Genomic DNA, 12,500 nt, shown 5'->3' on the forward strand with positions numbered 1-12,500 from the left:
TCTCTCTCTCTCTCTCTCTCTCTCTCTCTCTGCGTAAATTCAACATTTTGAAACTGACCTGATGTTATTTATTGGTGGGTGACTAAATAACATGTCTAATTTGCTTACTTAGAGTATGTTTAAGAATTTTATGAGATAAATATATATATATATATATATACACATATAAAGAGAGAGAGAGAGAGAGAGAGAGAGAGAGAGAGAGAGAGAGAGAGAGAGAGAGAGAGAGAGAGAGGTGGCAATGAGGGATTTTCTTCAATGGTTGAATTTTGTGCATTTATAAAATTACAGCTGGTAAACAAAGGTCCGCGAGTAATTTACTGTAATTGTAGAAAAGTGAGTAAGATATGACCTTATGCATAATAAATGAATTTGTTATGCCCTTGTACATTATACGTGAAATGTTAGTGGTCACATATAAGCTTCCTGTTCTTGAAATTTTTGTGTAAAAAATCCATCCACGATTTCAGCATAAATAGATAGATAAAGGGACCAAAAAAACTCGTTTTGATATCCTGGACGAACCATTGACACATATGTATATATATGTATATATATATATATTATATATATATATATATATATATATATGTATATATATATATATATATATATATATATATATATACATATATAGATACTATATATTCTACACATATATATTTATACTATATACATTATATACATATGCATATATATATATTAATATATATTACACATGGATATATTTTAACGATAACGCATCTATTACATTGTATCAAGGTCTTTGTTATAGCTGATATGCAAGGGGCTTTGCGAAAAGCAAAATTAATGCGTAGCAGATTTACGGGGCATTATAAGGATTAAATTGTATTAAAGCCAGGTATTACAGTCATATTTCCCTCGCAATTAATTCATCTTTTCCAAATTCAGAAGTGTTTTAATTTTACCGTGTTCATTCGTTGTGGAAATTGATTTTAAATGTATATATATATAATTTTTTCATTTTGTCTGTATGTATATGTATAAATATTATTTATATGATATGCATATATATACACATGTAAATTATATATAAAACCACTTTCTATTCCACATACGAAGAGAATATTGAATGATCCATCATAAATAAAACCTCTGCAACATTAGCCACCTCATACTCATACACACAAGATTCACCATGAATTGACCGGACTGTCCCCCCCCCCCCCCCCCGACCCCCAACACTCCCCTACTGACATATACTTGTACTCTTCGTTGCCTATTAATGACCTTTCTTTCTTCTTATCACCCCCCGTCATTCAGCCCTTTCTAGTTTTTACTCTTTTTTTTTTTTTCTACCTGTTTCACACTTCCGGATTATACATTCTTATTACCAGATCATCGTTTTAAGTTCTTTTTACACGACCAGACGATCTGAAAGTAAACATTAAATTTTTTATACATCTCCATATTACTCTGCCCTCCAAGCTTTTGGACGCCAAATATATTATGCAAAGTGTCAATCTCGGCCAACTTTTCCTTTTAAATTTTGTTCACATTCGGCATCCACACTTCACTTTTATGAAGGAGTGTCAGCTCAACAATCCTTTAATACTTTCCTACCTGGGCTTCCAAATGTTTATGTTTATATATATATATATATATATATATATATATATATATATATATATATATATATATATATATATATATATATATATATATATATATAGATAGATAAATAGATAAATAGATAATAGATTTATATATATATATATATATATATATATATATATGTATATATATACATACAATGACCAGTGACAGACATTTTGGAGGGTGGGTTCCCCCTGACAGACGCACTGAAAAGGGGGGGTTAATTGGATCTAGATCCAACCTAGGTGATACCGAGTAAAATTTACACTACAATAGCACTGCACATCCTAGAATACTGTGGTGGTAATGACAGACATTTTAGTGGATGGTTACCCCCTGACAGACGTCCCACAACGAGTGGGGAGGGGGAGACAGGATCTGCATCCAACATTGGAGATACCAAGTAAAATTTGTACTACAATTGCACTGCACATCCTAAAGTACTGCGGTGTTAATGACAGACATTTTAGTGGGTAGTTACCCCCTGACAGACACTGATATCTTTAGAAACATCCCTCGCTGAGCGAGAGACAGATATTGTACTGCAATCGGTGCAAGTTCCTGTTAGGCCGGGTATTCATGCACAGGTTTACCTGTCAGTCTCCCTGTCAGTTCATCGAAACTGACGTTAAAACTTAAGTGTGGACAGCAGTTTGGGGGCGGAGAAAGTCCACTCACCAGAACTGATGAACTGATGGAATTACCTAAAGTTCTTTCGACCGACTAACAGGTGATCGCATGTGTGGACGTGTAACCAACGATTTTATGACAGTACACTGCCGGATTTCGTCTGGGAAGGATCTCAGCACCTGGACTAGAATATGAATAAACTATGTATAGGCCTAATTCCTTTCATTTTTAACCCATGCAGTGCAATTTGTAGTCCGTTGCCAGTCCAAATCTTATGATAAATATAAGAGAAAAAAAATTGTTTCCGTGCGATAGACAATTTGGTATAGGCCTAGACCAGTGTCCTGCCTTTTTATGAAAGGTGTTACTAGTGAAGTAGGCTTCCCGGTCTATTTCATAAATAACTGAACCAGTTATTTAGCCTGATTTATTAACATTGCATGAGAATAGACATCTTTAATATGCAATATTTAGACCATAATCTGTTATGCCTTTTTGCTTCTTTCCTATTTTGAAGTGAATTGCTGACAAATGTCCCCTTACTCAAATTATTCTTCAATTGAATACCTGCAGACGGGTTCGTTTGAAACAAGTATGAACACAAATACAAACACACGCACTAATACACACAAGCGAATCATTATACCATTCTACCATCTTTCTTCGTAACTAGAGTAAATGTCACTTTCAAATTATCACAGGAAATAGCAGAGCTGTCAACTCATACTGAAACGTCGAAATCAAGTTAAAAACCAAGTGTTCGTTAAGCAGAAATCTTAAGTTGAATTCCAGATCTCTTTTAAAAGGTAGATACAATGGCCTTTGGCCCATGAACGTTTTCTCAACCCAGTCCCTCCCCCCCCCGGGACAACCATCCTGGCAAAATCTCCGCCCCCGCCCCCTTTCCCCGGGACACCCGGCGGCCCTCGCCACCCTGTGGGGGTCCTGGGAAGGGCGGGAGAGGCCCGGTGGGTGTCCCAGGACAGGCAGGCGACGCCCAGCAGGTATCCCGGATGGGGCGGGCGATGCCCGGCTGGTGTCCAGAGACACCAAGTGGACGAGCGTCCCAGGACAACCGGCAGGCCTTGCCTGCCCGTCCCAGGACACCTGGCACCCACCCGTCCCGGGACACCTGGCACCCGCCCGGCCCGGGACACACGGCGGGCATTGCCCGTCCGTCCCGGGACACCCGGCAGGCCTCGCCCGCCCGTCCCGGGACAACCGGCGGGACGTGCGGGTGAGTCCCGCCGGGTGTTCCGAGACGGGCAGGCGAGTCCCGCCTGATGTCCCGGGATGGGCAGGCGAGTCCTGCTAGGTGTCCCCCCCCCCCCTCCGGGAACCGGGGCGGGCCCCTAAGGCCCCCGCCGATTGTTTCCCCCAGAAAAGGGCAGGGCAGTCCCAGGACCCACGGGCGTGGCGCGGCCCCCCCCGCTGGGTTGTCCCCCCCACCCCCGTACCCCAAAACCCAGCGGGAAAACTTCCGCCCGTCGTCCCCCCCGGGGACGTCAAAACCCGGCGGGACTTCCCCGCCCGCCCCGTCCCGGGGAACAACCCCGGCGGGAAATACCACCCCCGCCGCCGTCCCCGGGAACCACAAAACCGGCGGGACCTACGCCCAGCCCCGTCCCCGGGGACCCCGGCGGGACTCGCCCCGCCGCATCCCGGGACGCCCGGCGGGAAGTCGCCCCACCGCCCCCACGTCCCCGGGAACCCCCGCGGGGGAACCTTTGCCCCCCGCTCCCCGTCACCCCGGGGACACCCGGCCGGGAACTTACACGACCCGAAACCGTTCCCCCGGAACACCCGGGCGGGAAACTCTACGGCCCGCCGGCCCCCCGTGGCACCGCACACGGCGGGAACTGGCCCCGCCCCCCGTCCCCCCCCGGGAACCAACCCGGCGGGAATTCCCTGCCCCGCAACCGTCCCGGGAACACCCGGCCGGGTGAAACTCTGGCCCGCCCCGTCCCCGGGGGTAACAACCCGGCGGGAAAACTCCGCCCGCCCCGTGCCCCCCCCGGAACGGCCCGGGGCGGGAAACTTCCGCCCCGCCCGGCCCCCCCGGGGACCGCCCCCGGCCGGGGGAAACTCGCCCGCCCGTGGGCCCCCCGGGACCGCCCGGCGGGGGACCTCGCTCCGCCCCCCTTCCCCCCGGGGACGGGAAACCGCCCCCGGCGGGACTAATCCCCTCCCCTGCCCCCCGGCGGTAAATCCGCCCGCCCCGTCCCTGGAACAAAACCCGGCCACCGGTACCCCCTCCACATCGCCCCCCGCCCCGTCCCCACCCCGGGGACAACACCCGGCGGGAACTTTCGCCCCCGGGCCCCCGTTCCCCCGGGAAAAACACCACCCCCGGGCGTGGGCAACTTTTTCTCGCCGCCCCCCCCACGTCCCCGGGACAACCTTGGTGCCGGGACCTCCGCCCGCCCCCCCATACCGGGACAACCCGGCGGTAAAAATTCCGGGACCCCGCCCGTTCCCCGGGACAAACCCCCCGGCCGGGGACTTTGCCCCCGCCCGTTCCCCCCCGGGAAACACACCCGGACGGGAAACCTTTCGCACCGACCGTGCCCTGGACAAACCCCGGGCCGGGGACTCCGCCCCGCCGCCCCGGGACCCGCCTCACAAAGGGCGGACGGAACCCTTCGGCCCGCCCCTCCCGGACCAACCCGGCCGTGGCAAAAAAAGGAAATCGCCCCGCCCCCCCAACCCTCACCCGGGACCCACCCCGGCGGGACTGCCTTTGGCCCCCCCCGCCCCCCCGTTCCCCGGGACAACCCGGCCTCGGGAACCCGTTCGCCCCGCCGCCGTACCCCCCCCGGGGAACCCCCGCGCCCGGCGGGAACCCTCGCCCCCGCCGGGCACCCCGGGACCGCCCCGCGGGAATCGCCGCCGCCCGGCCCACCTGTGACGCCGGGGCGGGACCTTCTACGCCCCGCGGCGCCCGGCGGGACTCGCACCGCCCTTCCCGGGCACGCCCGGCGGGACTTCGCCCGCCCGTCCCGTCGGCCCTCCCGGGACGGCCCGGCCCCAAAAGGCCTCGCCCGCCCGTCCAGGACGGCCGGTCGGGACTCCCGGCCCTAAACCCCGCCCGTACCCAAGGGACGCCCGGCTGGGACCTACGCCCCTCCCGCCCGTCCCCGGGGACGGGCCACGGGCCTCGCCCGGCCCCCCCCCCTCGGCCCATCCGACGGGGCCCGGCCGGGAGCCTCTCCCACCCGGCGGGACCCGGGACGCCCTGCAGGGCCTCGACCCGCCCATACCTCCCGGGACGCGGCGGGCGCCCGCCCCGCCGTCCCGGGACGTCCGGCGGGTCCTCGCCCGCCCGTCCCGGGACGCCCGGCGGGACTCGCCCGCCCGTCCCGGGACGCCCAGCGGGCCTCGCCCGCCAGTCCCAGCTAATAACAACACCTTTGCTTAGCGTTAGAACCAGAATATGCCACTGAATCTTTACAATTCTCCAGGGGATTCTCTGAATCCTCTGCTACTCCACGAATCCTATTCAGATCTTTCAATTTTCCTGGGTCATTTATGAATCCTTTGCTTCTCATTGCAACTCCACGAATCAGACTCAATCCTCTCAATTTTTCTGGCGCTTCTCTGAATCCTCTGATTTTTCTCCTGGCACCTCCACGAATCCTCTCATTTTCCTTACCGTTTCCATAATCCTCCCATTTTCATTTTCCTTTCCCTTCCACGAATTTTGTTTGTTTGTCTGTATGGTCCTTTTACGTTGCTTGCAACCAGTGGTTATTCACCGACGGGCCTTCCAGGAATCAATAAAACTCTAAAAAATAATTTTAACATATTTATTTTCGTTCAAGTTTCACTTTCCTTCAACGATTAACAAAGCAAATTTATTACAAATAAACATCAAACTTTCCATATAACAAACATTCTCCTCAAATTTTTCACATATTCATCCGTCTGAGCGAAGCCAGCCCACACTTGATCGCGCCATTCCTTGAAGATCGACAGCAGCTTCTGCACTTTCCAGTGGTTTTCGAATATCCAGGTCATCTGTAGTTCTCCTGGAGGTTCTTCACGTCGCTCACCAATTTCTCCTTCGTTCCTTGCAGCTGTCGAACCTCATATTCCAGCTCGTTGTTCCCTTCGCCCTGGACTCCGGCCTTCCTCTCCAGCGACTCTAGGCGACGATTTCGTTCCTCTAGAAGGCATGCCAGCTCGTTCCTCTTGAGTTTCGCCTCCTCAACTTCACACTGGAGACTGGAGTACACACTTTTTCTTCCAGAGGTCATCCACATCCTTATGCATGTGTGGGAACCTCCGCTCGAGGTCTTTCCTGTCGGATTCTCGCTTTTCAGTTGCGTCGTTTTGTTCCTGGATGAGCCTCGTCATCCGCGCTGCTTCTTCGGTCTTTCTCCTTCTGTTGTAGGAGTTTCTCTAGCCTCTCAAGCAGGCAGTCTGCCTCTGTCAACTGCACCCTCACTTTCCTTATCCTATCACATAGGGCATCGTTTCTCGGCCCAATTTCCCTCGTGTTCTTTTTCAGCTGCTGGTTTTCGTCTGCCAGGATCTTGTCTTCCAGCTGCCGTTTCTCCCTCATCTCTTGATCGGTCTCCCGTTTTAGAAGCCTTCGAGCAAGTGGGCCCTGTCTTGCCAGAACACCTCCTGAGTGATCTGTATTACACGAGTGGCTTCTTCCCTTCCGCCCGCCTTCTGTATCTCTTCATGCAGCTGAAGAATTGTCCTGTCCAAGTTCATGCGCTGCTCTCTCTGACACTGGATTGTGTCTCGCAAGGCCGCAGTTCTCTCGTTCAGTTCCTTTTCCTTGGGCTGTTCAGCTCCATCATCAGTCAGGAGAAAGCTCACCAGCGAATATGCAGCCACACCAAACAAGATGACTATGCCAACAACAGATGCTGCCAAGGCTAGGGAACGCCACATTTTCGTCAAACTTGAATCCTTATGTTACCTACACAGGCCATACCCAGTTCATATGCTCTCCGCTCTCTCTCGATTTTTCGTTGCTTTTCTATATTCCACGAGAGATATTTTGATTTATCAAAATATAGCAGGAAAGATTCTAAAAGAATTTTAATTATGTCTTGTCTCTTGGTGTTATAAATTGCTGAAATCAATCTCTCTCTCATCTTGCCCCAAATGTCGGGAATTCTTCATGTGTTCCTTCATTTTGATTTAAGAGAGTGAGAATTCATTAGACAAAAGGGTAAATAAAGGAAACCCTGGTCTGGTAGTGTTTTCTTCTTCTTTTTTTCGACATCGCGTATTCAGGAACCTGACCTTTTTCTCTTTAAAGGAAATAGTGATGGCCACAGGTGTGAGTAAAAATGAATCAACGTGAAATTGCCGGTAACATTGTGTTTTATAATCTCCTTACATTTTACGAGTGTCTGTTTATTTTAACTTAGGTTCATTTTGTTCCACTTTATTTTTCGCTCTTTCTTTTTAATAAACTGATATCTTCTGTCTGTTCATCTTTACCTTCTTTCTTTATAAAACACCATAATATACTTTTTTGAAGCTTGAATTTCAAGGTCACTGGCCCCTGTGGTGGGCTTGTTCCATATTAGTATGGTTCATCTTCTGTATATAATAATAATAATAATAATAATAATAATAATAATATAATAATAATAAATAATAATAATAATAATAACGATAATGATAATAATAATAGCAGCAGTAGTAGTAGTATAGTAGTAGTAGTAGTAGTAGTAGTAGTAGTAGTAGTAGTAATAATAATAATAATAATAATAATAATAATAATAAAACATACATAAAAATTAAGGTTGTAAACCCCGATTTCTTTCTCCTATTTTTTCGGGCCTGGGCAGAACAGGACCACTGGTTGCCCGTCCCAAATGACCCTAACAATTCGCGCGTCCGTCAACAATCATTATGCCAATGAGTAACGAGAATTATTGGCTAACAATTCACTAACACAATACTCGTGCGTACCGTTGGCCACTTGTTTCTTCTGGATATTTAGACACCGGATGTCTGATACCATTAAGAAGGTTTTCTATTTCCTATTTCATTCAAATAGAACAAGCCTACCACCACAGGAGCCATTGATTTGAAATTCAAACTACCAAAAGAACAATATTCTGCCCTTCGTTATAAAGAAGTAATAACATAAGGTAATGGGAAATACAGAATGAAGAGAACACCAATCAGAGAGAGAGAGAGAGAGAGAGAGAGAGAGAGAGAGAGAGAGAGAGAGAGAGAGAGTTTCTATCAGTAACTTGTGTTTGTGATAGTTAATTTTTCAAAATCATTTTCACAAACAGTTTACAATTGTTAACAAATATCCACCTACTCAAATCATTCTTCAAATCAATTGAACGTTTGCAACGCGTATGCACACACAAATACAAACACACGCACGCACGCACACACAAGCACATCCTTATAGTACCATTCTATAGGTACCATCTTTCTTCATAACTAGGGTGAATGTCACTTTCAAATTATCACAGGAAATAGCAACGCTGTCAGCTCATACCGAAACAACGAAATCCAAGTTGAGAGTCAAGTGTTCATTAGGCAGAAATCTTTCGTTGACTTCCAGATATCTTTTAAAAGGTAGATCCACTGGCGAACAGACTGCTTGGAAGAAAACGAGATGACGATGACTCGGACTCGGACTATCACCCTACAAGGTTAAAGCATGAAAAGTGGTAGCTACAGACGTAACCTGTTCTCCCTTATTAAGAAATTATCGTCAGCAGTAGTCGTCAGTTTTTGGTAGAAAGTGAATACTATCGCTTCCTTCTGGTTCGATAACTACCAGACACACAAAATGAACCTTGTTTAGCACTACCAGCCTCTTGGAGAGAGGCTTCGGTAGCATTCTATAGTTTTACTATCCTTTTTTATATTTATAACAAACGTATATACGTATGTATGTATGTTTACAGGGAAAGAGTTATTTTTATTTAGATGAGAAGGAAATTGGATCAAGAAGTTGTGTTATCAGGAAACATTGTGTTGCGTTGCAAGCATATTGTTTTTTTTTTTAAAAAATGGTTTTTAGCTTTTGTAATGGTTTTTTTGCTGTCCGTCCGCACTGTTTCTGTCTGTCCTCAGATCGTGTAAAAACTACTCAGGCTAGATGGTTTTTCTTTTCTTCTCTTGTTATGAGTCAAAACTTGCGTGTTAGCTGACACGAAGTTAACGTTTTAACGTCTTTTCGATGAACTGACAGGGGAATTGACAGGTACCTGTGCGTGAATACCCGGCGTTAGAGAGATATCAAGAAAGCTTAATATACCGGAGAGAATCATACATAGATGAATCAAATTGTTTAGGGAACGGCAAAGTTTAGAACATGGGCCTAGGGGTGTGCCTCCTTGAAGCACCACAAGAGAGCAAGACAACACAGTAGTTTAAATATCGCTGAGCAACATTCATTTGTGAATTTTGAATTCTAGCGCCTCGTCACGATATTGTTGAACCAGGAATCATGACTAGGTTTCCGCCTATGACTGGTGTCTGATGAATACTTTAGATGGAGAGGGAGAGATTTTTAAAAATACACTAGAAATCTTTGATAGGTGTCTAATAAATAAGCAAACTTGCCTTTGATGGATGTGATTCAGTTAGTCAATTTTTTTTTTCAATCGGTGTTCAGTGAATACTACGGATAGGGAGGAAAACAGATTCAATGATGTATACAGTTTTTTTCTTCAAAACCTAAATAGTACACTTTACCCGGAGATACTTTATTAATGTCGGCCTAATCCCTCCATCACTCCTGTACGGCACCAACCGCTCACCCCCCCCCCCCCCCCCCACCATCCCACATCTCCATCGCGTGACAGCATCACTAATGATAACGGTTATTTTAAAATTCCTCTAACCGACAACCGCAGCATTAAAATGCATGTTTATAAAATATTTTCTGTTCCAAATTACTTTATCTTTCATTCCCCAAAATATTTGCATACACTCGTGTTACACCCTGTATGATTTCAGCAGCTGTCAAAGAGGAACCCCTGATTACAGCAGTAGTTTTTTTTTATTGTCAAAACAAATATCTGAAATAGACTTAAACGAGAAAGTCACCTCTCACATTCCTTATCCTTTCAGGTACAGTTGGACACACGTTTCCCTGGTACACCTTCTTGAGGGACTTCGAAAAATTATATGGTAACAGTGTTTACTGGGGGGGATGGGGGGGAGGTCTCTTCCTCTCTTAGCAAGAGTTCCACCAATAAGCTCTGGAATTCTTTCAGTGGGAGGAGTCATTAGGTATGGTTGGAGAAAGACACACACACACGGAGTAAAAGAAAAAGAAAAAAGAAAAGAAATCTGAGCAGGTTATATCGCTGTAACTAAGATTACTAAGTTTGTTTATTAAGATTCCATTTAACTTTCGTCTAAGGCGTTATCTTACCACCATGTCTGTTATATTCATTACGCAATACTTAAAATTGATCAAAATTTTAGAGTTATATTGGTATTGGAGAGAATCACGAACATCATAACAGGATATTTTAACCTTATCACGTAAGCCAAGTTTATAGTATCGGTTGCAGTGCGTTTCCTACCAATAATGTAACAGGAAGATATAAAGAGAAGCGCAGCAGCACTTCATTGAACATACCCAAAAACTCAGTGAAAGTGTCCGACACCTTAGCCCCTCTCTCTCCTCTCTCTCCCATATTAGCTAATTTAAAGTGACACGTCATCTAGAAATACCACTGCGCTAAGTATGCAGTTTTGATATGTCATTAACACCCTTTAATCTTGACTAAACTAATATATGCATATATATTTTTTCGGGGGACGGGGGGAGTGGTGTCGGGGATTGAGTTCTTGTTGTTAAGCCGTCTTACAGGTTTTGGAATTCTAAAATGTAATTCAAACTGACAAGCTTCTTGCTTTTGCTGTACCGATGTCCTTAGCCTGGCTTTACTACAACAATGCAAATGGGTGGGGGACTAGGGGTCAGGTTGGGCCTTGTTGCGACCCCGATGAGTGGTCGAAGTACTAGATATGCTCGTGGATAGAGTGCATGGCTAACGAAAAGCTCCACTTGAAATATTTTCTTGTTTATCTTTAATGCCTGCGTGTTTTTAGTGTTTATCCTAATATTATTATAGTGCTGTAGATTTTTTTAATACAACAACATTTACAAGAAGAAGGATTGGGTTAAACTCACTCTCTCTTGTAAATACATATAGAATCAAAAGGAGAGAGAGAGAGAGAGAGAGAGAGAGAGAGAGAGAGAGAGAGAGAGAGAAGAGAGAGAGACTAGATATTACTGAGGAATCAAATGAAACTACTAGAGACAGAGAGATTCCACAACGTGTAAATGGAAAAGTGAGAAGGAAATTCCCCAAACGTGTAAAAAAAATTGGAGTGAAGAAGACCCCAACTTGTGCAAACTTTTAACCACCCTTCCCATATGGTAAACTTGATTCGTTTGCCAATGATAAACAATTGTTTGTATTCAGAGGTTTCATGTATTCATGGTTGGGTTTGTATTCCTCCCCCTCCCCCTCCCCACTCGTTGTGGGGTGTCTGTCAGGGGGTAACCACCCACTAAAATGTCTGTCATTACCACCACAGTATTCTAGGATGTGCAGTGCCATTTTAGTGTAAATTTTACTCGGTTATCTCCTAGGTTGGATCTAGATCCAATTAAGCCCCCCTTTTCAGTGCGTCTGTCAGGGGGAACCCACCCTCCAAAATGTTTGTCACCGGTCATTGTATTATCAGTAGAGTCTGCAGATATATTATATATCAGTTTCATCTGGTATCTCATATATTGGATATATACCCAAAATCTAACAAACAATTAGTGGTGCTTGTTAAGTAAGCCACCCATATATTTTCGGCAGACGGTCAGTTTCACAGTTTACAAGTCTACTCCTAAATACCGGTAGGAGTTACAGTCGGTATTTCGATCGTTGTATCTCAATGGTCTGGGCTGCCGCTCTATTGCTACCCTTATGTTATTTTTCAGCCCTTCCTGCGACCCTTACAACTGGGCATATCATGATTCACTGTTCAGTTTAACAGATTCACTTTGGCATTTAGCGAATTTGCGTAATGGTTACGGCTTGGTTTTTTTTTCTTTTTTATAGTAGGTGAGGCAAACTTCCTAACTCCTGACCACCTGTATCCTTATATATATATATATATATATATATATATATATATATATATATATATATATGTATGTATATAGTATATATGTATATATATATATATATATATATATATGTATGTATGTATGTATGTATGTATGTAGATACTAAGAC

This window comes from Macrobrachium nipponense, chromosome 3 (assembly GCF_015104395.2).
Source record: "Macrobrachium nipponense isolate FS-2020 chromosome 3, ASM1510439v2, whole genome shotgun sequence".
Lineage (NCBI taxonomy): Eukaryota > Metazoa > Arthropoda > Malacostraca > Decapoda > Palaemonidae > Macrobrachium > Macrobrachium nipponense.